General features: G+C 42.8%; 1 protein-coding gene across 6 annotated transcripts in view; it reads right to left on the bottom strand.

Moving 5' to 3' along the window:
• The window catches only part of LOC124113561 (potassium voltage-gated channel subfamily H member 7-like), a 295,515-nt gene that overhangs the window by 70,906 nt on the left and 196,913 nt on the right, over window positions 1–27,696 (bottom strand). Inside the window, exon 1 of one of the 6 annotated variants that reach the window (XM_048395344.1) lies at window positions 8,910–9,122. The exons of the other annotated variants lie outside the window; for them this stretch is intronic. The gene's annotated coding sequence lies outside the window, so the exon portion shown is untranslated. Of the gene's footprint in view, window positions 1–8,909; window positions 9,123–27,696 lie in introns of those variants that run through there. 6 annotated transcript variants of the gene reach the window in all.

The raw sequence follows: 27,696 nt of genomic DNA, 5'->3' as shown, positions 1-27,696 counted from the left end.
CGACATGAGATGTACATTTCAATACGTTAGCTTGTTAAGACTTCCTGTTGCGGTTTGACGTTCCGAAACGGATCTGAAATGGGCATCAATCGACCATGCGGTGTCCTGCCTTTGAAATCAAGCCTTTTATAGCGAGAGCCAGCCCGGCGAAATATGTGTTGATGTCCCTTGATGACGTTACAAATGAAGATGTCAATATCTTGATTGACAGAAAAGAGTTTATATTACATTTTGAGATTGGCATCTCATAACTGAAATTGACGTGTGGTAATGTTATTGCCGTGTTACATAAATGTAACAGTGCTCCCGAGAAAGTGCTGATACACGAGTTAAAGGTTTGGTCGTTTTGTATAATTATTCCATGGAAATAAAATGATTTTATTACCCGTCAGTTTGCCGGGATAAAATGTTGACGCACGAGAGTGCGTTAAATGACCTTTGACATTTTCTGTTGGAAGTCACCTTTCTTCAAGGTCATTTAACAGACATGTTTTAGAAACAGCTTCACGATGGCGAACCATCGGCATCGGGGCAGGATCGCAAACGCTCCTGGAAGGTGTTTTATACTTGTTTTTTTCGTATATTCAGACGAGGCTTTAAGCTTACACACGATTCATAACGGTCACAGTTCAACGAGTTACAGATGCAGATATCTATTGGCACTAAACTCATGACTTCAAATAGTTATGTTAAATGTTATTCCCAATCGCCGCACAGTTAAATAAACGCAGTAAAAGCGAGGCTGTCCCTGAAAGGTTGATAGTCCGACTCCCTGCACATGAACAGCTTCATGGTCATTTCTTCAGAAAGTATATATTTAACTCACACCTGTGCGGGGAGTGCCCTTCCATTTGAAATCATGTACATTCGACCAGCGCAGAGAAAGATGGTCATTTTATTTTATATATATCAAATTTAGGAATTCTTGCGTTTTGCTTGTTCAAGTATGAACAAAGTTGACCGCCTTATTCTGAAAATTGACAAAACATAAATATTGGACTTTTGATATAAAAACGCAATAGATTATTATGTTTTAACAGGCGTAACCAGGGAGACACATTCGTTCCGATAAAAAATGATTTTAAACGATTCCATATTGATATAATCTGCAAAATTTAATACATTTTCTTTACCAGCACAAAAGTTCATGACATCAGCAAAATGTTAACTATTCAATTCCAATTTCAAAAACACATAGTGCCTTCAAAACGTGTCTCAGTATGAAGCCACTGGCTAATCTGGAAGCAAAAGGTCCGTGTCTCAATTCGAGTGTCTCATCCTAATGTCAATCCTATGCCATTTAAAGAGATCCCGGCACGAGAACCGTGTCTGCGAGTATTTGTGCTCCCAAATGACGTTCTGGAAAGACAACAGCGCGACCGTCGAGAAATGCGATTTCCCTGCCGACTAATAACATTGGACCAAGCGGGATTTCAACCTGAGGAGAACCAAGTGTTTGGTTAATGTCGAAGTAATTTACTCTTCTGCTAAAACTCGGCAATAATGGTATTAAACACTTTTAATACGATTCTTAACCCGTCAGATAGTTTGTCTGTGCCTCAAAAACGAACTCTTCTGTTGACACGAAACTGTTCACATATCCGCTCGAGTCTTCGTAGAAAGAGAAGTAATCTTCGCTAAGCTTTCGGCTTGTCAATAGAGTCTCGCGCGGGCCCACTGGTGGCGCCATACCACGCCGGGTATTTATTAGGATTGAACTCGAGACTTGCTGTTAGGGAAACATTATCAGGTCCATGTAAAAGAAGCCTTTATCACTAGTGAAGATGAAATGAGTCGCTCGGTAAATGGTCTCGAGTTGGCATTGATGTTAAACCGTGGTACAAGGACACACTTTCCGACATATGCCCCCTCAAGGATTTAGCCGTGTATTAATAAGTGCAGTCGTGTGGAGAGGCTTTTTTATATGATTTTAGCCTATAATTCTATTTTCAGGGTTATTTCTGTTTCTTTTCACCGGCATCGTAGCCGGATTTGTGATTCGAGATCTAAGCATTCGTGGGAAAGAGGATAGCTTGTTCATTGAAAGTATATAATGTTACTCTTTAAACCTAATTTTAAACAAACAAAACCAAATTCAGACTTATGACATGAAATAAAATCGACAAAACTAATTCAATAATCATAATAAATCTTTGCTAAAAGCAGAGTCAATTGTACTTTTGGCCACTACCATGTGTTTAGGAATCACTACCATGTGTTTAGGAATCACTACCATGGCCACTACCATGTGTTTAGGAATCACTACCATGGCCACTACCATGTGTTTAGGAATCACTACCAGTTGTGTGTTTGTTGGTTAAAGCTATATGACAGACATAAAATCGAGTCTGGATCAGACAATCCAGTGACTGACAGCATAAGCATCGATCTACACAATTGGGATACGATGACATGCATCAACCAGTTAGCTCGTCTGTCCACCCGATCCCGTTAGTCGCCTCTTTCGACAAGCATAGTCGCCTGTCAAGGCAAGCATGGGCTGCTGAAGAACTATTCTATCCCGGATCTGCACGGGGCTCAAGGCAAGCATGGGCTGCTGAAGAACTATAATAATAAATCTATCCCGGATCTTCACGGATCTCAAGGCAAGCATTGGTTGCTGAAGACCTTTTCTACCCCGGATCTTCACGGTTTGAATCACTGTCAAATAGACATAACACCAGGTGTTCGCGAAAAGGTGAGTGTATCCTGCCACATAGGTTTCACCTGTAAACACATGCAACGGCAAGTCAATTATTCACCTGACAATACAAGTGGGACAAAGAAAACGGAATTGCGTGGTATATCACTTTGAAAACTGGCACGTCAAATTAATAATAGGAAGGAATTATTATGACATAATATTGCTGTCACAACTTATATCTTGGGGTATATCATTTTGCTGTTTGTATTACTAAATGAATTTGAATATCATGTTTAGCAAAGTGTTATGTTGCTACACGACGACACTCAGAAATTCAACTCCCCAATAATTAGAACCATTCCTGATAACAGTTCTGATGCTTAATCAGGTTCTATGATTCGTATTTGACACGACAATTCGCGCTGTTCTCATGTTGACGTCGTACCAGGAAGTATGCAACGGGGAAAGTAATGTTATAGAGCGGGGTGTGACAGATGTGGTGAATTATTGTCAACTGAAAACCATATTTACTCATCACGTGTTCCGATCCCTGACATCTCTGTGACAGGCTAACCATGAACAGATTGTACATGTCACTTCCCGCGCCGCCACGCACTGCCCCTGCATGTAATGAACTCATAAATCTATGTCCACGTGAGAATCGGAAACCTACAACGAGCAAAAAAACGGCCACAGCAAGGGAAGTGATTCTTACTGGATTGTAAATGGTCAATGAACGTCAGTTAAAATTGCACAAGGTAAAGTATTTCCCCGAAATAGCGGCACAATTAACGTAATTGAGGCAAAAGAAATACATCTCGTCTTTCCTGGCTCACATTCAGCGAGGAACACTCTGATTCCGTGTCGATGCTTCCTGAAGCGTGTGCCTGCTGTAAACAACACTGTATCGTTATGTGTTTGGTCTCTGCGAATGCTGTGCAGATATTCAGAGCCAGCATAAGAATACAGTTGTAACCCAATGTGTTTGTCACGTGCACGGTGAGGTAATTGCTGTGATTTTAGTCCTGTCTGACATCGTTTATTCATGGAACACTAAGCCCCTAGCCCCATAGTTCAACATATTTACAAGGTATGCGCGTGTCTTCAAACTAACAATTCATGATGGATGTACAATGCAATATTTTGTATAAACGGAGCGGTTGAGTTTGTCTTGAGCATGCAAAACAAGCTGATATTTGGATAAGATGTAAACTTCTTTGGAATATATTTGTTTTGTAATTGATGATAGAGTTTTCTCACACATACATGTACCATGATACACAGTGTCTGGTTACAAGATATACATAGATTTTGAAACATGCCTTCAAAATTCTTTAAATCATAAGAAACTGCTCTCAGTTGAGCAAGTGAGGCTCGAATCCTTTTTAAGTGAGGTATGCTAGATATTATTCTAGTATAAACTGAGAATAGGTACAGTAAACTACGGTTATAACGAACTAAAAGGGGCCGCTAATTCTAGTGCGTTTTAATCGTAGTTCGTTTTATAAGCATATACAACATATACACAGCAGTTGGCCGAGACCAAAAATAAGTTCGTTATATCGGTCAGTTCGTTATATGGGTGTTCGTTATAAACGTTGGCTGGTTGGTTGGCTGGTTGGTTGGCTGGTTGGTTGGTTGGCTGGTTGGCTGGTTGGCTGGTTTGTTGTTTAACGCCGCCCTCAGCAATATTCCAGCTGTATGACGGCGGTCTGTAAATAATCGAGTCTGGACCAGACAATCCAGATATCATGAGCATCGATCCACGCAATTGGGATCGATGACATGCATCAACCAAGTCAGCGAGCCTGACCACCTGATCCCGTTAGTCGCTTTTTACGACAAGCATAGTCACCTTTTACGGCAAGCATGGGTTGCTGAAGACCTGTTCTCTCCCGGAACGTTATAAACGTAGATTATTTTATATGCATACATGGTATTTCTTATTTTTTAACCACATTTGCTGGCAACAATTTTTAGCTCTTTGGGGTAATAATGACATAAACATTGTGACATTTCCAACACCCTGATCCATCCATGCTCATCCAAGGCCTTAACTGAGAAGGAAATCTTGATATGTGTCGCCCGATATCCTGGCAATATCATATATACATAGTGAGGTGCACCTGCTATTCGGAGCCATACACGCATGCGCAAATATTGTGTTGACTATACACATGGCCGCACGAGCGCTGCAAGCCTCGGGTTAGATCCCCATTATTGGATCTGGTGTCTGGTGTCTGTCCCCCGCCGTGATGTTGCTGGAATATTGCTAAAAACGGCGTAAGACCATACTCACTCACTCACTCACTCGTGCCACAGGTCGTACGACGCCACTAAATTAGATCGGTGGATCAGACTTATCATTGGCTGATTGTGAGTCATCGTGACGCGTTGTTCCTTACATCACTCACTTGTTTGCGTGACCCAGTGTCGTTTGTTGTACCGCTCCCAGCTGCTATCATTCCCTACCACCTCAGCTTACCCAAGTATCATTCCTACCTCTACAACAAGCATTGCGTCCCTTTGGCGTGCCAGGAACATATGATTGTGGGTTCCAATCCAGAATCGACCTTATATGTTTCTAGGTTTGTCAGCATCATACCCGTGCTCGTGGGTTTCACCGAAGTGGTAAACGTCTGAGACTGCATCACTTCGGGCTTTCCTCCAACATTAAGCTGACACGCCGTGAAATAACTTGAAACATGTTCAAAGCGGCGTTAACCCCAAATACTCTATTCACTCCTATCCTCAAGTGACGGTGGGTCATCTAGTGGCTAAGCGCTCGCTCGTCACGCCTAAGACCTGACTTCGATATTCCCCACATAGGTACAATGTGTGAAGCCCATTTCTTGTGTCCCCCGCCGTGATATTGCTGGAATATTGCTTACAGCTCGCTCCTGTTCCTCAACCTATCCGTCTCCCTTAACCTACCTTAATTTCATATGCCCTCAATCACGATCGGTTGTCATCCTATCAAAAATGTAATAGAACATTTAGCCGTGGGCTGTAGTTACGTAAGGGCAATACACCGTCCACGGTGTCTGAAGATGACTGAAGTGTGCCCGGTAATGTCGACCAGAGTTCAAGTGATATAACGCCATCAGTGACAACATGAAGTGGTATGTGTCGTGACGGGTGGGGGAGAAGGAGAGGGGGGTGGGGGGAGAAGGAGAGGGGGGTGGGGGAGAAGGAGAGAGGGGGGGTAGTGAAGATGATATTGAGATGAGATATATCAAGGCTTCCTCAACATTGCAAAGAGCCCGTCTTAGAGCCCCGTTGAAGGTTAAACAGCACTTGTCGCAGAACGTAAAAAAGCCAAATATTTCACCATCACACAATTACTGTCGTATTACTAAAGCGCACGTTTTGTTCATAAATCCAATAATATATGACCGTGCGCCATTACTGGGCGTACCAGCCTGGGAACCCGTGTCTCTTTACAAGTCTTTATTTTGCTATTGTTTGTTTGTTGTTTAACGCCGCACTCAGCAATATTCCAGCTATATGACTGCGGTCTGTAAATAACCGAGTCTGGACCAAACAATCCCGTGACGGACATTATGAGCATCGATCCAAGCATTTCGGATCGATGACATGCATCAACCAAGTCAGCGAGCCTGACCACCCGATCCCGTTAGTCGCCTCTTACGACAAGCATAGTCGCCTCTTACGACAAGCATAGTCGCCTTTTATGGCAAGTATTGGTTGCTAAAGTCCTACCCCGGATCTTCACGGTTCTATATTCGTATCGGATGCAGGCATCTCTTATGCATGAACACATGTACAGCGAATGATGCACCTTCTGTCATCTGTAGCAGCGTTTGATTCAGAAGTTATATTATTAAATTAGTCATTGGTCAATTGGCTTAAAACGTCCCAACTGATGGTAAAAGTATAAATAGGTATATAAAGATAATAGTGAGTGAGTGAGTGAGTGAGAAACTAAGGTAGGTTAAGGGAAGCGGATAGGGACTTAGTGTGGTGGGTTGAGGAACAAAAGTGAGTGAGTATGGTTTTACGACGCCTTTAGCAATGTTCCAGCAGTATCACGGCGGGGGACACCAGAAATGGGCTTCACACATTGTACCCATGTCGGGAATGGAACCCGGGTCTTCGACGTGACGAGCGAACACCGTAACCACAAGGCTACCCGACTGCCCCTATCAAGACAATAACATAATGTAACAGTTGGACTTTGAAGTGTATTGACAGAATGTCTCACATCCTGATTGATGATGTAAATAAAGACGTTTATATCCATACATTTGACTGAATGTCTCGTTTTGAAATTATGTTCTTAATAGGTCTTCAGCAACCCATGCTTGCCGTAAAAGGCGACTATGCTTGTCGTAAGAGGCGACTAACGGGATCGGGTGGTCTGGCCCGCTGACTTGGTTGATGCATGTCATCGATCCCAATTGCGTGGATCGATGCTCGTGATATCTGGATTGTCGGGTCCAGACTCGATTATTTACAGACCGCCGTCATATAGCTGGAATATTGCTGAGTGCGGCGTTAAACAACAAACCAACCCACCAGCCAACGTTTATGTATCAACAGAAAGATCATACAACTGTATCCTTGTCTCATGAAATTCGACTAGGCACGTTTATTTAGAGAACGTAACAGCCTCATGTTTGTCTTGTAAACTGATCAATCGAGAATCGTTATATTAAATATATCCTCTCGAAGAGATTATAGCTTGCTTAAAGGCGAATAACGGGATCAGGTGGTCAGGCTCGTTGTTGCATGTCATCGTATCCCAATTTCGTGGATAGATGCTCATGATGTCAATCACTGGATTGTCTGGTCCAGACTTGATAATTAACAGACCGCCGTCATATAACTGGAATATTGCTTTGTGCGGCGTAAACAGGAGACAAACAAACAAACATAAAGCGAGGCTTGTATCAAAGGATACGATGACGTCACAATGTCTGCAAACATTGTAACCCATTTGATTGCAGCGATATCTCACGTGAAAGTTTTGGAAGATAATTATAATTTGTCGTGTCATACAAAAAGGAGTTTTAATTAGTTGTCATGGGTCATGGGTTCATGTTTATTTGGAAACCCTTAACTCAACCGATACGCAACAACAGTTATTTATAAATTATGTATGGATATCTCAGTTGTTTACTATTATCTCATGGCTGAAGTATTAAGTTAAAACAACCCCGATAGATAAATATTATCCAGATTGGAGACGAGAGATGACCTCCTCCCCATGTAGAAGCAGTTACATGTCATTGAACTGTACCTGTTATCACCGCCTGTGGACCTAAGATTATGCTCAACTTGTTATAGATAAGGTTACACTAGAAGCAGGTCGATTGTACAGTGTACTTGTTGTGATTCGTGAGAATAAACTTCACTTGACTTAGATTCCTCATAAGCCCAACGCGCCATGATCATGAAACAATCCTAAAAACACCTGAAAAATTATAAAATGTTGAACACTATTGCAAAGTTTCTTGCAATTTAGTCAGTCAGCTAAATCTTAAGATTGCATTTAAGTTGACCATTTTTGTCAGTGTCTAGTTTCTAGTTTCAAAGTGAAAAGTTTCTAGTCAGTCCGTTAGATTTCAACACAGGATCGCAAAATTCTAGCCATAAAGCGACAACAGTGCGTCATTAAATTATTGCAAAGTTCCTTGCAAGTTTCTGGTCATTCAGCTAAACTTAAACATGGCATCGGCAACACCTCATTGACAACAATGACATTAATTTCTACCAATACGAATGTCGCAGTAGCCGATGTAATATTCGCATGGATACTTGGAATCAGTAAACAAACCAGCTAGAACCAGTGTCATTACGAAATGTCAACAAACGAGTAAACATTTGTCTCCGCCAACCATAACAGTGTACATACACCAGCACATCTATCAAAGGTACAAATATAGAATACTACGAAATCAATAAATATATTAATTTTCGCTCTTCTGTATGATCAAGTCAGTCTTTCGTGAAACCAGACACGTCTATTTAAGGCAATCAAAGCTTTATGAGCAAAACCAAAATTATGAATTTATTCGAAGTTTCTAATCCGATGCACGACAGAACAAATAAATCATATCGTTAACTCATGATCTAAGCCTTAATCATAACCACAGGAGCCAAGATACAATAAACAATGTAACTTGAGGTTATAAAGCAACGTTATGAAACATAAAAACAAACATGGCCTAATCCATCACGTAAACATCACAAGACAGCTGCTAACCCCGAGGAAGATAGGTTCCCGACACGGCCAACTCACCTAAGTCTTATAATCCATCTCCTGGGAGTTCCGCCAATATCTATTTCATAACGGGATTTCCATTCATCCACGCTCGACGTTGTTGAAATATGCCTCCCGAGTGTCTTCAATTTCTCTAGTAGTTTATTGAACTCCCGATTCTGTCTCGAGTCGTGCCCGGTATTTATTTGGGGTGAAGAAATCCCGACCCTTGGGCGCTTTCTTTCTCCCCAGCCCTCACAAATGAACCTCCTCAATCTCGCGAGTGATAGCCGCTCCGATGACAGAAGCGCAAGGCCTCTCCGGTCGCGACCTCATTGATTTTTATGATGTTCGTTGCAATTCTTCAGTTAATATTAAAACCAGGTAAAAATATCGGCAATAGGTTACATTAGTTGTTGACAGATTCTCCTCTCGCAAAGACGTCTTCCCACGAGGTGAAAGGATGTGCTACCAATTTAAAAGGGTGTTTTTTATCTTTGACAAACTGCAGTGATGGTTTGGATTTCGACATCGGTGTCTCTTTGATGTGTGATGTGATGGGTCTTGTTTTCAGCACGTTGTCTTTTAATCTGGGATCAATTCTGATATACACGGGTATTGTTTTGCAATTCATACTGTTTTTGGGGATCAATTTATTATAAGATTGATCTTAATTATCATAAGATGGTGAGGTGAAATGGGGTTTAACGCCGCGTCCAAGATTATTGCACTTATATAGCGACGTGCATGCACGTGTATGTGTGTGTGTGGCTGCTTGTACTAGTCCGGACTGATGCCGATTTATAGTGCTAGCTCACTGAGATACCATGCCGCAGTTTAACATGAATACCCCACTCAGACACAGTATACTGACTCCGAGCCGACCAGTCCCTGTTTTAGCCCCTTAATGCCGAGCGCCAGACAGGGTAACAACAAGTACAATCTTTGAACGTCTTTTTGTATGACGCGGCCCGGGATCGAACCCTGGACCTTCCGCTCTCCGGGCGGACGCTCTACCACAAGACCACGGAGGCGGTCAATTATCATATATTAAGATTAAAAATGAACAATGCTGTTTCTAGTATGTTGTGGGGGCACGATGCCCGGTGAGTAAAGTAGGGGATTAGCGATCGTGTTCAACAAGTTGGTCTAATGTGAGTTTCTTGGGTATTGATTTCGATTTCCCCATTATGAAAAACAGGTTACATGTACATGGGGGGTCTTCCTTGGCAGGAGAACTTTTACGAGACACGCTTCAGTTGACCCAGTAGTAAACGGGTAACCGGCAGTATGAAATTAGACTATAAACATTCTATTGTCTCAAAAGGCAACTTGGATTGTGTACTTGCAAGGGAGCTGAGAATGACATTCTAGTGCAAACTAATCCACCGCGAAGGTTTATAAATAGTGTATGATATTATTATTATTATTATTATTATTAACAGATCGAAATAAAAAATGCAGCAAAAAGGGTTTGGGTGATCCTGGCACAGTCAGGCTGGTTAGGCTCATCATCAGTTCAGGGCCCTTGCCCCCTCTACACACAGCCCAGACAGCGAATGGGACTTCTCCCAGGAAGCGCTGCCAAGTCAAACCCACCCAGAACTTTTCGTAGAATGTGAAGAATCCCCAACACTGCAGCCTTATGCATCACCCACATAGTCAGAAGGGCTGTATTCCTGGTAGCAAACCCGGGTAATTTCAAAATATCAGTCAACAGATTGGGAGATACCAAACCTAAGGCACCGAGGACACTGGGGTGTCGGGCAACTTGGTACTTGGGATGCGAGCGTGACATTTCGGAAGCGAGGTCCGCATATTTGCCATGTTTTTCCTGAATTTTGTGAATCACATTATTATGATTATTATGATCACGATTATTATTGTTGTTGTTGTTGTTGTTATGACATTGCGGCTTATGCTGAGTCGTAGCGTGATTTTCTGTATTTCTTGTCATCTGTTTACTAGTCACTGCACTAAGAGTAAACATATTTTTCAAGACATCCGGGGAGGCTGACAGGGGTAACCTCCGACTCCCCTTCCTAAGTATCGACAAAAAGTATTGGGCGGTCGGGTAGCCTAATGGTTAAAGCGTTCGCTCGTCACGCCGAAGACCCGGGTTCGACTCCCAACATGGGTACAATGTGTGAAGCCTATTTCTGGTGTCCCCCGCTGTGATATTGCTGGAATATTTCTGAAAGCGACGTAAAACCATATTCACACATTAAAATGTATTTCAGCCAACATTATGTTGCTCTTCTGTAAGATCTAACATAAATTATTTCAAATAGTCGGTACCCAAAGCTCGGAAATATGCCAGAAAACAATTTGTATTGGAGCGAAAACCTCGTCACGACAGAAGACATGTATTCCGGTCCGTTTGCTGTGGAATCAATAAATTACAGTTTGTTAAAGTTTCTACCATGCTACACCTGACTGTAACAAAAAGCGTGTGAGTTGGGTTTAACGCTGCTTTTAACAGCTTTCCAGTAATATCGCGGCGTGTCACCTAACTGTGGGAGGAAAGCCCGAAGTGATGCAGGTCTCAGACGTTTACCACTTCGTTGAAACCCACGAGCACGGGTATTGTGCTGACAAACCTAAAAACATAATCGGGGCGAACCTGGATTCGAACACACAATCATAGGTTTCTGGCGTGCCCAAGGGACGCAACTCTGACGACTGGGCCACCCGTACCCCCTATAACAAAAAGGATGGACACGGCAGCCACTCCAACTAACACCATCCGTCAGGATGCTTGCAGAATGATGTATGTCCAGCTTGTCAAGCTTGACAAGACAACAATCAACAGACCGTGGCGCCATGCCCCCTGCCCCACGTCAAGCTTGACAAGACAACAATCAACAGACCGTGGCGCCATGCCCCCTGCCCCACGTCAAGCTTGACAAGACAACAATCAACAGACCGTGGCGCCATGCCCCCTGCCCCACGTCAAGCTTGACAAGACAGCAATCAACAGACCGTGGCGCCACGCCCCCTGCCCCACGTCAAGCTTGACAAGACAACAATCAACAGACCGTGGCGCCACGCCCCCTGCCCCACGTCAAGCTTCACAAGACAACAATCAAAAGACCGTGGCGCCACGCCCCCTGCCCCATGTCAAGCTTGACAAGACAACAATCAAAAGACCGTGGTGCCACGCCCCCTGCCCCACGTCAAGCTTCACAAGACAACAATCAACAGACCGTGGCGCCACGCCCCCTGCCCCATGTCAAGCTTGACAAGACAACAATCAAAAGACCGTGGTGCCACGCCCCCTGCCCCATGTCAAGCTTGACAAGACAACAATCAACCAACACCGGGTGTTGAACAGGAAACACGCTTATTGATAAACTGTCATCTCGTCTCAGACCTCGACCGCCTCCGCGGTCTAGTGGTAGAGCGTCCGCCATAAAAAGGCGATCATGCTTGTCGTAAGAGGCGACTAACGGGGTCGGGTGGTCAGGCTCGCTGACTTGGTTGATACATGTCATCGATCCCAATTGCGTGGATTGAGGCTCATGATGTCAATCACTGGATTGTCTGGTCCAAACTCGATTATTTACAGACCGCCGTCATATAGCTGGAATATTGCGGTGTTAAACAACAAACAAACCAAGCAAATCCTCAACAGTGCTCAAACAATGTGATACTCTGCAGCCTCTTCTTGCCACAGCAAGATTATGAGATAACAGTTTAAAAGAAGTACTCTCACCTGATGCTTCATTCATTACTTATTTCCCCTCGAGCTTAAGCTCTTGTCATTTATTTATTTATTTATTTATTTATTTATTTATTTATTTATTTATTTATTTATTTATTTATTTATTTATTTATTTATTTATTTATTTATTTATTTATTTATTTATTTATTTATTTATTTATTTATTTATTTATTTTGGGGGGGCGTACTTAACCAGGGTAGTGCTCATTGTATGCCTGACCACGTTATGACTGCCTCTACTACTGTTATGTCTGGGTTTTGTAGGATCATATTTCAATATTTCAAGTGGATGACAAATGTGTTTCTTTGAGTCTCATGCTTCTGGCCATTACCTTTCATATGCTTGTATTTTCATAATGTGTCAAGTGAAATTTAAATTATAGTGTGTGACACTATAACATATTATTTTTCATTTCTTCAATATCAGGAGGACATAACGGATGTATGGACATGACATCGATTAAAGGCCCAAACAACTCTCTTCAGTCATGACGTAACATTGCACCATGTGACTGCGGATCGAAGCTCATTCTATCGACCTCTGGTCTGAAAGGTCTCACGGAACTGCTTCTTTGACCTGTTTGAACGCTGCGAGATTACACAGAAGAAGACCAGATGAATTCTGTCAATAGAACGTCCTACACTTGTCTCTTTGTACACTAAGGCACCAGCTCTTTCCCAAATCTAATATTCGTGGAGTTTTGTAAGGTCTTAATTCGATTTCTCCAGACGGGGGATGCAAATGCGACATCGACATGCTGAGAATGCTTAATTATCTCCGCAATGCATGACGGGAGGAGGTAAATAACTTTCTCGTCATTGATTGCACTAAATCCACTTATTGCGTGCGGGATAGCCTTTTTAAATGCAGCTCCGACAAGGAAAAGATATCGTGCTGTGAGATGGAACTATTTCTTTAGGCGTGCGTCTTTTGTAGGTTCAACAACACTGATCCCGTTATTGGTGCTGGTTTCATGAGCTTGTTACGTCATCCCGGTGTACGGTAGTATTAAATAAAGTAACACATTGTTCAATCGTATCTGTCAACACAATCATATTAGTTCTCAATCTTTGTAAATCGTGATTCAATTTTTTTTACAATGCTGTTTGGAGTTAGTTATGCTCTGAATACAGCAAGAAGCGATTCCTAAATGCGCGGCTTTGTGGGGAGTTCAGTGTAACTTTCTACCAAAACTTGTGAAGTTTGTAAACTGATACTGAGTTCCAACCAAGATGCGACCATTACATAGTGTGTGTGTGTGTGTGTGTTTTGTGTGTGTTTATGGGTGGGTTTGTGTGTGTGTATGTATGTCTGTGTTTTATGTCTTTGTGTGTGTTTGTGTGCGTTATGTGTGTGCGTTTGTATGGCTGTGTGTAGATGTGTGTTTATGCGTCTCTGTGTGTTTATGTGTGTGCGTTTGTACGCATGTGTGTCTATGTCCGTTTGTATGTCTTTGTGTGTGTCTGTGTGTTTATGTGTATGTGTTTGTATGTATGTAGATGTGTGTTTATGCGTCTCTGTGTGTTTATGTGTGTGCGTTTGTACGCATGTGTGTCTATGTCCGTTTGTATGTCTGTGTGTGTGTTTCTATGTGTGTAGGTGTGTTTGTATGTCTGTGTCTGTGTGTTATATGGCTGTGTGTGTTATGTGTGTGAGTTTTGTATGTATCTCTGTGTTTCTTTCCCCCTCTCTTTGTGTGTATTTCTGCATGTTCGTGTGTTTGTGTCTCTGTGCGTCAGTCATCTGTCTGTGCATGTCTGTGCGTGTGTATGTGCGTCTATCTGTGTTGATATGTATGTCTCCGTCTGTGTCTGTGTGTCTGCGTACGTGTACCTCATTTGCAATTCTGTCACTGCTACAAGACAAACATGTCTGAAGGGGGAAGCCTAACATTATTATTATTCCACACATCAGATCTTTTCAGGATATCCGGTGAACATCCCCACCCCCCTCCTCCTCGAATCACAAAATGGTTGTTCCAGGTTTGTTAAACGTCATCTCTACATATGGGTACAGCTGCACCCGAGGCGATGCACAAAATAATTCTTTGTTTCTTTCTTTGTTTAACGCCGCACTCCGCAATATTCCAGCTGTATGACAGCGTTCTGTACAAATCGAGTCTGGACCAAACAATCCAGTGATTGACATCATGAGCATCGATCCACTCAATTAGGCTACGATGACATGCATCAACCAAGCCACCAAGCCTGACCACCCGATCCCGTTAGTCGCCTCTTACGACAAGCATAGTCGCCGTAAATCATGCACGGGTAACGATATATCTCGTAACATCACACATATCATACAAAGTCTATATAGACAACATACTTTGTTTGCCTGTTGTCCACAATATCTTGTTTTGGTACATTGTAAAGCAATTATTTAGCAATTAAGTGAATGAGTATGGTTTTACGCCGCCTTTAGCAACATTCCAGCAATATCACGGCGGGGTACACCAGAAATGGGGCTCACACACTGTACCCATGGGCGGGGTGTGTGTGTGGGGGGGGTGTGTGTGTTGGGGGTGGATGGGTGGGGTCGGGGGTGCGCCCCCTTTTTATTTCGAAAAAAATCTTTATTTCTGTATAAATTACTACCAAAGACAATAAATAGATCTTAATTGTGTATCCGCCCATGGTACCCATGTGGGGAATCGAGCCCTGGACTTCGGCGTGACGTGCAAACACCTTGACCCTAATATACCCTCTATGAAATGCCTTCTATCGCAGCAACAAACGAACACAAGAATCAATATTTCCAAAACTCATATACGAGTTTTAGAATTGTGATGAATTTGTTGTGAAAAACCGTGTTGACAGACAAAATCTAAAGTTTAATATGGTTCCATTTATTCTTGTTTCGAAAGCTCTGGACGCGAGACTCCTGGCTTTTGGAGATCTACTTTAGCGTGTACACGGTGAAAGGCCATATTGTCTGTGAATTTGTCAATATCAAGACTGACTTCACTCCTTTGTGTTTTATCAATAATATTGACAGAGTAAGGAAAGCAGCTCCGCTATCTGAAAGGCCATGTTCACGCAAACTGATCACAGCAATATCTTCCCGCACCGTCTGTCTCCTCCGTCAGGAACACGAAACAAACTGACGTCATTGAAGGGCCAAGTATGAAAGCAACAATATATATCTACTCTGTCATCAATTGTTTATGTTGGGTCGGGTAGGCGGACGCATGTTTTATTTTTTATGTAAACAAACACCATTTACCGTTAAGAGCGTGCCAGACACGGCGTCGGCAATCTGCGGAATTTCTATATTTTACATTGGTCGGAACCAAACGGAATGGCACCGGCGCTAAACGTCATGGTTTTATCGTGAAATGCAATTTAATAAAGGCGCCCATTTAAAAGGATACATGAATTTGGTCGAACGAAAAGAGATTATATATCCTTACAGTATTGAACTCCTCAAGACCGCCTTTGTGGTGTAGTGGACAGAGAGTCTGCCCGACGTCAGGTCGATGGTTCGATCCACGGCCGCGTCATATTCAAAGATGTTAAAAGATGATAATTGTTGATTGCCTGCCTGGTGCTCGACATTATGGGGATAAAACAAGGACTGGTCGTCTCGGAGTCACACTATTGTGTCCATGTTGGCACGGCATCTCACCCACATAAGTCCGGGCCAGTCCAAACACACACACACACACACACACACACACACGCACGCACGCACGTACACACACCGAACACACACACACTCACACGCGCACGCGCGCACACACACAGACACACATACACACACGCACGCACACGCACATACACACACGCGCGCGCACACACACACACACACGCGCGCGCGCGCGCACACACACATACCCACACATACACACGCACACACACGCACACGCACGCACACGCACGCACACGCACGCGCATGCACGTCGCTGTGGAAATGCAATAATCTGGAACGAGATGTTCAACCCTATTTCACCTCAACTAGTGTTGAACTGCATGTGATAAGATTTTCTAAGTGTTAATGAGTAAATACTTAGACAGAAGGAAAATATTTTCAAGATAAACATTAATCGATTTACCATTGGTAAAGGCTTTGTGTGATCATTCGTTGGTGTTTATCTTCCATGCTTTCATATTTATAAATCACATTTAAGACCTCGTGAAACATGCTTTGATCATTTTATTGAAAACACTAGCTTATGAAATATTCACGACAAACATCCTCTACTTTGCTATTTCCGTCTTCACAAACACCATCTACCAACGCGGACATACAAGACGGCTGGAGAAACTATTGTTTACTGTTGCCATGGCAAATAGCAGCGACACCAAGTGGTCAGTGTTTGACGTACACATATAACACTGACGTAATAAGCATCTTGGGGTGGATTGTTCAAAATAAGGATTTGTGTGCCGGAATCGGATTTGGCGAAATTGGAATATAAAATTAATTTGCCTCATTCAAAGATATGTAATGTATCACAACTGACATGTAAATAAAAACACATAGTTTGATAAAAATTCATCACAGCTAGAGCTGACCATATTTAACTTAAAAACGCACTTCTTGCTTTACTTACTTTCGCTTCCTCTAGCACGACCATATCAACATATTTCTTTTATCGAAAGCGTCCCTGTAGCAGCAACGGATATTGCAAGGGCTGTCAGTTGTGGATAATGGGTAAACGTAAGCTGTTTCTTTTAATGACGTTTTGAATAATTTCGGATTGCAGTTTAATTTTGTGTTCAATGATGCTTGTTGTTTCCCTGCCTGGCGCTACAGGGACACTTACTTTAGGGATAACAAGGAATCGGTATACAACATCTGAGTAGGATATTCATGTTACACTGCGGCATGGTGTCTCCGTATAAAACTGGCATAGGTCCGGTCTAGTACACGCAGCCACACACACATGCACGCACGCACGCACGCACGCACGCACACGCACTCACAAAAACACACACACACATACACACACACATCGCTATATAAGTGCAATAATATTGAACGCGAAGTTGAAATCTTTCTTCATCGTTACAACAGCTTCTAAAACGCGACATAAAGAAACTGTTAGCTACCCGAAATCCTTACGTCAAAAATGTCAAAAAGTCACATGTGTCAGGTACTAGAACATGGATCGTTATCTTGTTGATAGAATAATGTTTAGATAAATGTAAGTCCATTTTTTCACACCCATATTTCTGGACTTAACATAGCCTCCTATCTATTTTCAGCCCCCAACACTTATAGTGAAGCAACGACTGGTTATGGCGGTTGTGCGGAGTGATCCCGACAGAGACAAGACGGGAGCCAGGATGACGGAGGCTGTCTGGGAACCATATCTGTCTGTTCTGTATATAGTAACACGACAAGCACATCTCGCGTACACTTATCCCAGTCCTTGAATAGGAATAGCTAGTCCTTATATCGGAATAGCAGCGTTCTGGATAACAAGTGGTTGGCCTGGGATATTCTTGTAGGAATGCTACTTTTCCGCTGAAATTACACAGGTAGAAATAGACTGTGACATACTTGTGGCGAGGGTCTCGGGTGAAAGTATAATTGCTAGAAGGGATATATTTAGGCTAGATAATTACTAGGTAAGATCTTCTGACAGGATGAATGTTGTTTTACGCCGTAAACGCCTCTGTGTGAATTCATGGTTATAATAAGTCTTCAAGAGCCTATACGTATGCTTGTCGTAAGAGGTGACCAAATGGATCGAGTGGTCAGGTTCGGTAACTTGGTATATAGCGAGTCATCACTCAAAATTCATGTCACAACAACAAGAGTGAAATAGTGGTGAGTGAGTAATGTGTCACGCCGCTTTAAGCATTATTTAGCTACAGCTCGGCAGGGGACACCAGAAAAGCGCTTCACACATTGGATCATGTTGAAAAATCGAACCAGGTCATCGGCTAGACGAGCGATTGCTTCATCCACATGCCCCCCCCCCCCCCCCCCCCCCCCTCCACACACACACACACCCCATGTCCTAACCAAACCGTGACGCTACACAGTTGTTAAACCTCCAACGCCCAATCAATAACATATCAGGATAGAAATACAGATCATCTAATCATCTAAGGATTCCGAAAGACAGTTCGAATACGAATCCCCATTTACTATTCTAACACGTACTCAAGATAATGCACTGTACGCTCAACTTCATCAATCCGTCGCAAACCGCGGGACACAAAACACGGCTGCGTAACGAGATCCACCGAAGTCCAATCTAGGTCTCAGATATGACAATCAGCTGAATTTCAATCTACCCCTTCAGTCGTGACCCCAGACTTGCAAGAGCAAAGGTCAAGCAGGGTCGTCTCTACATTCAATATCTCGATCCAGCGAGGCTGAGCGAACAAAACCAGAAGCCCTCACTGGACACCGCAAGGCCAATGTAAACGCGGCTTGGGTACCGCGGAACAAAAAGGCCAACTTTTCATTGGCAGCTGAGATTACCTAGTTCAGCTTGGCAGGGACATAGTAATCAAACAAAGTCATAAATGCGTGAAAAATGTCCCCCATTTCGGCAGCAAGTTCTGATCAAATAATCTAACGAACAAACGCTGTCGTGTTGCTCATAAACCCAGCAGGATACGTGATTCGGAAGTATGAAGTTTGGAGAATATGTCTGGCCAAGAGGTTCCCATCTGTAAGTATTCTTCCAGCGATGGAGCACGGGGATTCTAGTTTTAGTATCATGGACGAACGCTCCATCGAGTCTCAGCTGCGGCGATGAGTCTCATCTGTGAGGAAAGTTTGTGTTTGTTTTGTGCGGGAAGTATCGCAAAATCCATGAACTCGTTTGATCTCATATCAAGCATGCTAAATTAGAAGGGATAACAGATAAAAAAGATGTTTGGATGCTAACGATTTGAGCCAAGACCCGTGTTTCCCAAGGTCGGCTTGGCACGGAATTAGATAAGATAAAAAGGTCGAGAACAAAATATCAATAGTCGTTAAAATTTGCTGCATTGATTAACAATTGAAGCATTCATGAATTTCCTGGATTGTTTGGCATCTGTACGCGAGGTGGACGATGCTGGAGATGTGAACAACGTCCAAAACGTTGATGTTGTTGGAGTTCAATGCGTTCATAAGGAGAGAGTGATGTGAGAAACTCCCGCATCAACAGTGAGATGCCACAGCTAAATTAATGTTGTAGTTGACAAAACCTGAAGTTATCAGGGTATTTACGCCATGGCACAGCAACACCGTACACAGCAGCACCGTACACAGCAGCACCGTACACAGCAACACCGTACACAGCAGCACCGTACACAGCAACACCGTACACAGCAGCACCGTACACAGCAACACCGTACACAGCAACACCGTACACAGCAGCACCGTACACAGCAGCACCGTACACAGCAACACCGTACACAGCAACACCGTACACAGCAACACCGTACACAGCAACACCGTACACAGCAACACCGTACACAGCAACACCGTACACAACAACACCGTACACAGCAGCACCGTACACAGCAGCACCGTACACAGCAACACCGTACACAGCAACACCGTACACAGCAACACCGTACACAGCAGCACCGTACACAGCAACACCGTACACAGCAACACCGTACACAGCAGCACCGTACACAGCAACACCGTACACAGCAGCACCGTACACAGCAACACCGTACACATCAACACCGTACACAGCAACACCGTACACAGCAGCACCGTACACAGCAACACCGTACACAGCAACACCGTACACAGCAACACCGTACACAGCAACACCGTACACATGTCCGATTAGGCTGAAATGATAATGAGTTTCAGCAGCCTTCGTGTCTTTAGGGTAATTAATTACCTCACACGGCCAGCCATTCAGGGATCGTTTATTCATGAATTCTTGGCTAATTTGCCTCCCAATTATTTATTAAATCCTGAATGACCTATATACTTGAAGTCAGATAATCACCCTGCCTTATCCCGCTTCATTTTGGTGGTACCGAGATTTGACTGTTTTATCGAGGAGTATGCTGTAAAGAGGTTGTTGTTTAACACCTATTTGAAACCGGGTTTGGTGCCGGCGAACCAAAGATCGTAATCAGCCCGAACTTGGGATTCGAACTCACACCGTTGGCGAGGATATTAAGAAAGGATTTAAGTCTTTATGCAACATTTCAGCTATAGACGCCGTCCGTAAGTAATGGGACAATCCAGTGATTGAACGTCCCTCGCAGTTACTGTGGTGTGTTGATTGTTGTTTTATGCCGCATTCCAGCTATATGACGGCGGGCTGTAATTGGTCGAGTCTGGAGCAGACAATCTAGTGATTGACATCATGAGCATCGATCCACGCAATGCGATACGACAACAAAGTCAGCAAGCCTCACCATCATTTGGGTTGGTCGATATTCATGGTAAGTTACTTCCTCAGACTTGAGGAAACTGTGTCGAGGGAAATTTTTATTTTTAATGCAACCTTAATTAACAACATTTACCCTGAGCTGCACTAGATAAACCACTGGCTGGTATCCAGAATATCAAGACACGTATCAACCGGGGAACCTATTCCACAGAGCACAAAACCCCCATTGGAACAATGACAAAAACAGACAAACAGTCCGTGTTCGCCAGTATGTATTTCAGCTTCAACCCACGTACTGATATATCCAATAAACTCCAACAATACTTAGTACAAGAAAGACCTGTAAATCACGCTCGTTCCTCAAATATCCCAGCTCTCAACACAAAACCCTCCATTTTTACATTAGAGGCAAAAAACGAGCGCTGTTATCCTATCTAAATGTTGCAATCAGATTTCCGCGACATGGAAACCATTCAGTCTTGTGTTTGGTCCGGGAACCCTCCCACGGGGGACTCAATCTAAACGAATATGAGTCTCCCTTGAGTGAGGTGAGCTTGAGCGATCTTACTTAATGAATAAAACATACACTGTATTTCATGCGCTGGCACGGCCGGACAAAAAGCGAGGAGATTTATTTTGGCAAAAAATTACTTTAAGTCGAGTGGACAAGCACGCGGACAATGCTGCGATATGTTGGCGGACGCACGACATGTTTGTGAAATACTTTGTCGTATCACATCGGTGTCAGTCGGCGTCTCGTCTTACCTAGATGACAAACAGCAGATCATCTACGATGACCTGATCGGGTTTACGTAGTGTACGGTACCGACAAGGATGCTGCTGCTGGTGTAACAGGTTTGTGAATAAAGGAATTTACAGTTTTTGTGTTTCTTTATCGTCCGACCTTCTGTTTGTATTCTGACAAAAAATGAAAGTATTTGTATTATTTCATCCTTTGATTCAGGTGAACTACAAGTGAGTAAAACCGTTATATTCCTACAGGACGTTAATACATTAAATTAGACAACAAATCTGAAATTAGGACAAGGACGGGAACTGTTAGACTCTAGATGAAAAACATAAAATAGCTTTCGATGAAATGTGTAGCCTGTTTAAATTTTTTTTCCATTGTACGTTCACCGTTGTCGCCATCACCACTATAATCGTCATCGTTGTCATCGTCGTCATCACCACAATCATTATCCTCGTCATCGACACCATAGTCACCACCAACGTCATCATCATCATCATCATCATCATCATCATTCTCATCAACACATTCATCGTCAACACTATCATCAACACAATCATCATCATTCTTATCAACACTATCATCATCATCATCATCATCATCATCATCACTATCATCGCCATCATTCTCATCAACACTATCATCATCATCATCACTATCATCGCCATCATTCTCATCAACACTATCATCATCATCATCATCATCATCATTGTCAACACTATCATCGTCATCATTCTCATCAACACTATCGCAGTCATCATTGTAATGAACACTATCGTCATCATTCTCATCAACACTATCAACGTCGTCATTCTCATCATCATCATCATCATTGCCAACACTATCATCGTCATCATTATAATGAACACTGTCGTTATCATTTTCATCAACACTATCAACGTCGTCATCATCACCATCATCATCATCATCATCATCGTCATCATCTCCATCAAGACTATCATCGTCATCAGAGTCATCATTATCCGCCTCATCATGATATCCACATTATCTCCAACCAATTTTGCGTTTCATCATCGGCAACATAAAGAACCATGGGTATTTGTGGCTTCAATAAAGTCCCTTGTAGCGCATTCTATGTACATGGCAGGCAATGCCTCGCGTCTCCGCAGTCCTCGCAAAGAGCCGGTCAGGGAAATCGACATGGACATTAAAGCGTCCATCACATGTAGTTCGCGGAAAGCTGAAACGTAACGGAAATTCAACTGTCTTTTTAGGGTGCTCAAAGAGGATATAGGATAGAATTTACTGCACTTTTAAATGAGACTCGGCATATCGAGTCTATCAGGGCGAGTTAATGGAGCCAAGATTCCGATCATTTCAAAATCGTCTCAATGCGGAGCTCAGATCAATGACGACCACGGTAATTCTATAGGGTATCTCAAGAGAAAGACATTTTTTTCCGCTGACCTGAACCCAGCCGGTTAGGGCAACATGGCATCGTTAAAGAGGGTTTGTGTGTTACGCAAAGCATTATGGGATCAGCTGCGGGTTTATGACTCTAAACAAGTTTATGCGTATTTGCTATTTCGACAAAAACCAAGAGAGGTTAATTTTCAAACATGGAAACATCTCTCAATTTGGAGAAATATGGAGAATTTGCAATTATAACACTGCCGGTAGGCATTCAGGATATATTTTGTGTAATTGAAGATGCTAGTAAATCAGTCTCAGGGGTAATTGTGGCAGACAATATTGATTCTGTACTATGTCAGATTAGTTTAGTGACAACACATTTTCAGTTCGTTATTGCGCCCCTGTCTTCACGCGACATGCATACGCTAATAAACTGTGGGATGTCAATGCGTCAGAGAGTGAATGTTGTTTATCAACGCAGATTGACAGAGAGTCTGTTTACAGCATGAGCAAATAGGCACGCAGTAAAAAATAATAAATAAACATTTGTAATGCGCTATGGTCCATCCGTTGAAGCATGCTCAAACGCTAACACCAAAATCAGTGTGCACTCGATTTTCTTTCTGAGCTCCCTGGGGAGTATACAACACAAGCTGCCTGTGAGGTGCAGACAGGAAACGTAACGGTAACACTAGCATTTCACCCTACCGGGTACCCATCCACTGCTGGGTGAACAGAGGCACACTTCAAACATGATCACATGCCTTCGGAGACCCCACATGTGCTTCAGTGTGGGGCAGGACCGAAGCTCTAAAACTCTCAGAAATCACGCTGACGAACACAGTCACCCATCCAACTACTCTCCGCAACTAACGTTGCCTAACTTGACCCGATTGGCCACCGCAAGGGCGGCAGGTACACGGTTGCACGCGATCAACAAAGTCACACATTGCAACCACCAAATAATCAGCTCCGAAACAGACATGCGGACCAATTCTACCCCGGATCCCCAAACCCAGGGTGAAGAATGGTGCAAGTGTCCGCATGCCGCATGCCGCATACTTATGATTATACAGGTGGAAGTTCACCAGCCAGACACTTGTTCCTAGATATTAAGGCGTCATGTCACCGTCTTCCCTCTATGCCCACAGCGTCTCTCCCGTGCATGATACCACTGACATCACCATCTCCTCTAACCATTAGAAGCATCTGCTAAAATCAGACTGCATTGTACGATTCCCGACAAGATGATAGGCAGGTGTTTATGAATCACTATCACGTAGTGATGATTCCAGGTCTTCGAGAAAAGGTGTGCGTATCCTGCCCCTTCGGTCGCACTCATCACAAACACATGCAAAGGCAAGTCAAGTGGAATCAGAACAAACACCGTGACATATGGTACAAGTCAAAATAGGGAATTGCATGGGACATCATCTTGGTCAATGATGCGTCAAATGTAGAAATATCCTCCACATGTCTACCATAAAACATTTTGAAAGTTTTACCGAGGATTTGAATGTTGTAACACTATCAAATTTTGAGCAAACGTCGTGTGACGTTTTTTGAAATCATTGACGAAATATCATGCTCGATTGTACCTCGAACGTTGTGTAATGTGGTGAGTGAGTGAGTTGGGTTTAACGCCGCTTTTAACATTATTCCAGTTATATCACGGCGTGTCAGCTTAATGTGGGAGGAAAGCCCGAAGTAATTCAGGTCTAAAACGTTTACCACTTCGGTGAAACCCACGAGCACGGGTATGGTACTGACAAACCTAGAAACATAATCGGGGCGAACCGGGATTCGAACCCATAATCATAGGTTTCTGGCGTGCCCATGGGACGCAACTCTGCACAGCGAATCGCGGCGCCTTAGACGACTGGGCCACCCGTGCCCCCTTGTGTAATGTGGACACCGAGGGCTGGAGTGGCTGGAAAGATGATGAACACATCTCCATAGAGACAGTACGCGCTCCCCCAGCTCACACACGAAAAGTTGTTGTCAGTCAGATACGGGGACTGTCCTGATATGTTGGAATGCGTGGCCATGACCATGTACACGAGGACAGGGTAACGCAAACATTTGTTATCTAGTTCGGCTGTAAATTTAAAGTTGCAATAACTTACCGATATTAATATATAGATTTCTAGCAAATTAATTTATTGTTTTATCATCTTAATAAAATGTTTTCTAGAACTGTCACTCTGCTGACGCGCGGCGTGCCATGGCGGTGTACCGTATGCAGGCGATGGCCGATTTGTCGTTGGCTGCGATTGGACGACACTAAGCATAGCATTCATTGGTTCTAGGTATCGAAGGAAACTAACAAACGATCGATTTGACGTATGTTATAAAGTAAAATTGTTCTCCATTAGTAACCAACTTGTGTTATTCCGAGACAAGCCGAATAGCGACTCGTGCCCCTCTCATGGCCATTCTTGCGACTGGGTTCCGTCTAAGCGCAAACAGGCAAGCTAAACAAATTGTCAACTCGTTGCGTCATTTGATTGATTCACGTATATTTGGCCCATATATCATGTACGTTTCAGATGGTATTGGGGACACATAGGGACTTACAGTATTATGCAGTATGATTGAACACATTAAACTATATCTTGGGTGTATTTTAATTGCAAGACATATGTAAAATCAAAAAAATATTCCCGAGAGATTCCTTGACCTTTCCTACGCGCATTCTGATTGGTTTGTCGTATTTTCGCAAATGCCATTCATCGATAGGGGGACGAGTCTTCTTGCAGGTTACGGAAAGGGGCGAGTGGTGACGAATGATTGCTCTCGTCACAGTTAACATCTGCAGACCAGTTTGTTATATTTTTCTGGACCAAAACAGACGTTTTATTTTCATTTACCCTCAGCAAATTACGCATGCGCAAGTATAACCGGATATACAATAGATTTCTACACACATGAGTTCTTTTGTTGCTAAAGGCGCTGCGCGCACCAATAGGGGCACCGGTTTATACCATCCTTCATTGTGTATAACTGTTAAGTATGACGTCACTACTATCGCAAGCGGTAAATTTAACGCGATGATGTTCAAGGGCTGAACCAAACGATATATACCATGATTTGCATTTATATCACTCGTCATAATGAGTTTAGTATTCAAACGAATTCTTGGAACACAAAAGCTTTCCAAAAACGAAGGATAAACGAAGGATAATCAAGTATAACCATACAACGAAGGATAAACGAAGGATAATTAAGTATAACCATAAAACGAAGGATACACGAAGGATAATGAAGTATAACCATAAAACGAAGGATAAACGAAGGATAATCAAGTATAACCACAAAACGAAGGATACACGAAGGATAATGAAGTATAACCATAAAACGAAGGATAAACGAAGGATAAACGAAGGATAATCAAGTATAACCACAAAACGAAGGATAAATGAAGGATAATCAAGTATAACCATACAACGAAGGATAAACGAAGGGTAATCAAGTATAACCATACGAACAGTCATTCTTGACCAAATTTTGAAACGCCTCGAAAGTCGAAGATATCATAAAGTTCACGACGTAGTCTGAAACAACCATGATGGTTTGATTTCGTGAGGTTTAAACTGTGTTAATGCGAACAAAAATACTTAAAATTTAACAAATTAGTTTATCTTGATTTTATTTCCAGTTCTTCAACCTTCGATCTCCTTATCAAACAAGTAACAGGCAACAGCAACTTCCTGGCAAAGAAAATACACACCCACGCTTGATGGTGCTTCAGATGAAACAAACAAGAAATGGTTATTCGATGGTGATGTATTTCCTACGGGCATCACAGCTGTGTTTTGGACCTTTGGTTTGCAGTGTTTTCACCCCAGGAACGTTGTGACGACGTTTGTAATGATTTGGTCACATCTAATTTTCTAGTATATACTTTTATAGGCCCTGCAGTTAACCACACCCTGGCAATACCGTTACACTAATCAATACGACCATACCCTAATGGGTGTTATGTTCCAAATGGAGGCAACTTTACTGGCTTCGTAGCTTTGCTAATGATCAAGCCAGCAATATTACAGTAATGATACGACATTTCAAACAAGACGGAAGAGAACGATAGGGACTTCTACAGTCTGTCAGACAGGGCTATTGAATCGATCTCGTATCGCTTCCATCCGCCGCGACTAAAGGACATTTCAGTTCAAGAACTTGATAAGGAAAATACGGAACAGGGGCTGTAATACTTGGTAGGTTATTGTGAAAAGAGCGTCGTGATCAACACCATGGGAAATGCTTCTGTGAAAATTGCACCAACTGATACCTCACCAAACACGAACTGAATTAACAACACGATTGATGAGACTACGTTCGTTTGTTGTCTAACACCACTCTTTTTTTTCCAGCTATATGATGGCGGCCTTTAGATAACAAAGTCTGGACCAGACAACCAGTGATCGATATTGTGAGCAACGATCCATGACATGGTGGTACGAGGCAACGCTTTCAACCAAGTCAGTGAGCCTGATCACCTGATTTCTTTTGTCGCCTCTTACGACCTACATAGGTTGCTGGGGACCTATTCTAACCCTAAATTCCACGTGGATATTGTCTAGTAGTCTCTGAAATAAAGATATACGTGAAATAACACAATAGGAAGAATTACTTATCATGTCCGTGTTTTTGGTGTTTTTG

Source organism: Haliotis rufescens, unplaced genomic scaffold (assembly GCF_023055435.1).
Source record: "Haliotis rufescens isolate VD_foot unplaced genomic scaffold, xgHalRufe1.0.p SCAF_14, whole genome shotgun sequence".
Lineage (NCBI taxonomy): Eukaryota > Metazoa > Mollusca > Gastropoda > Lepetellida > Haliotidae > Haliotis > Haliotis rufescens.
This window is presented reverse-complemented; position numbering and strand designations above follow the sequence as displayed.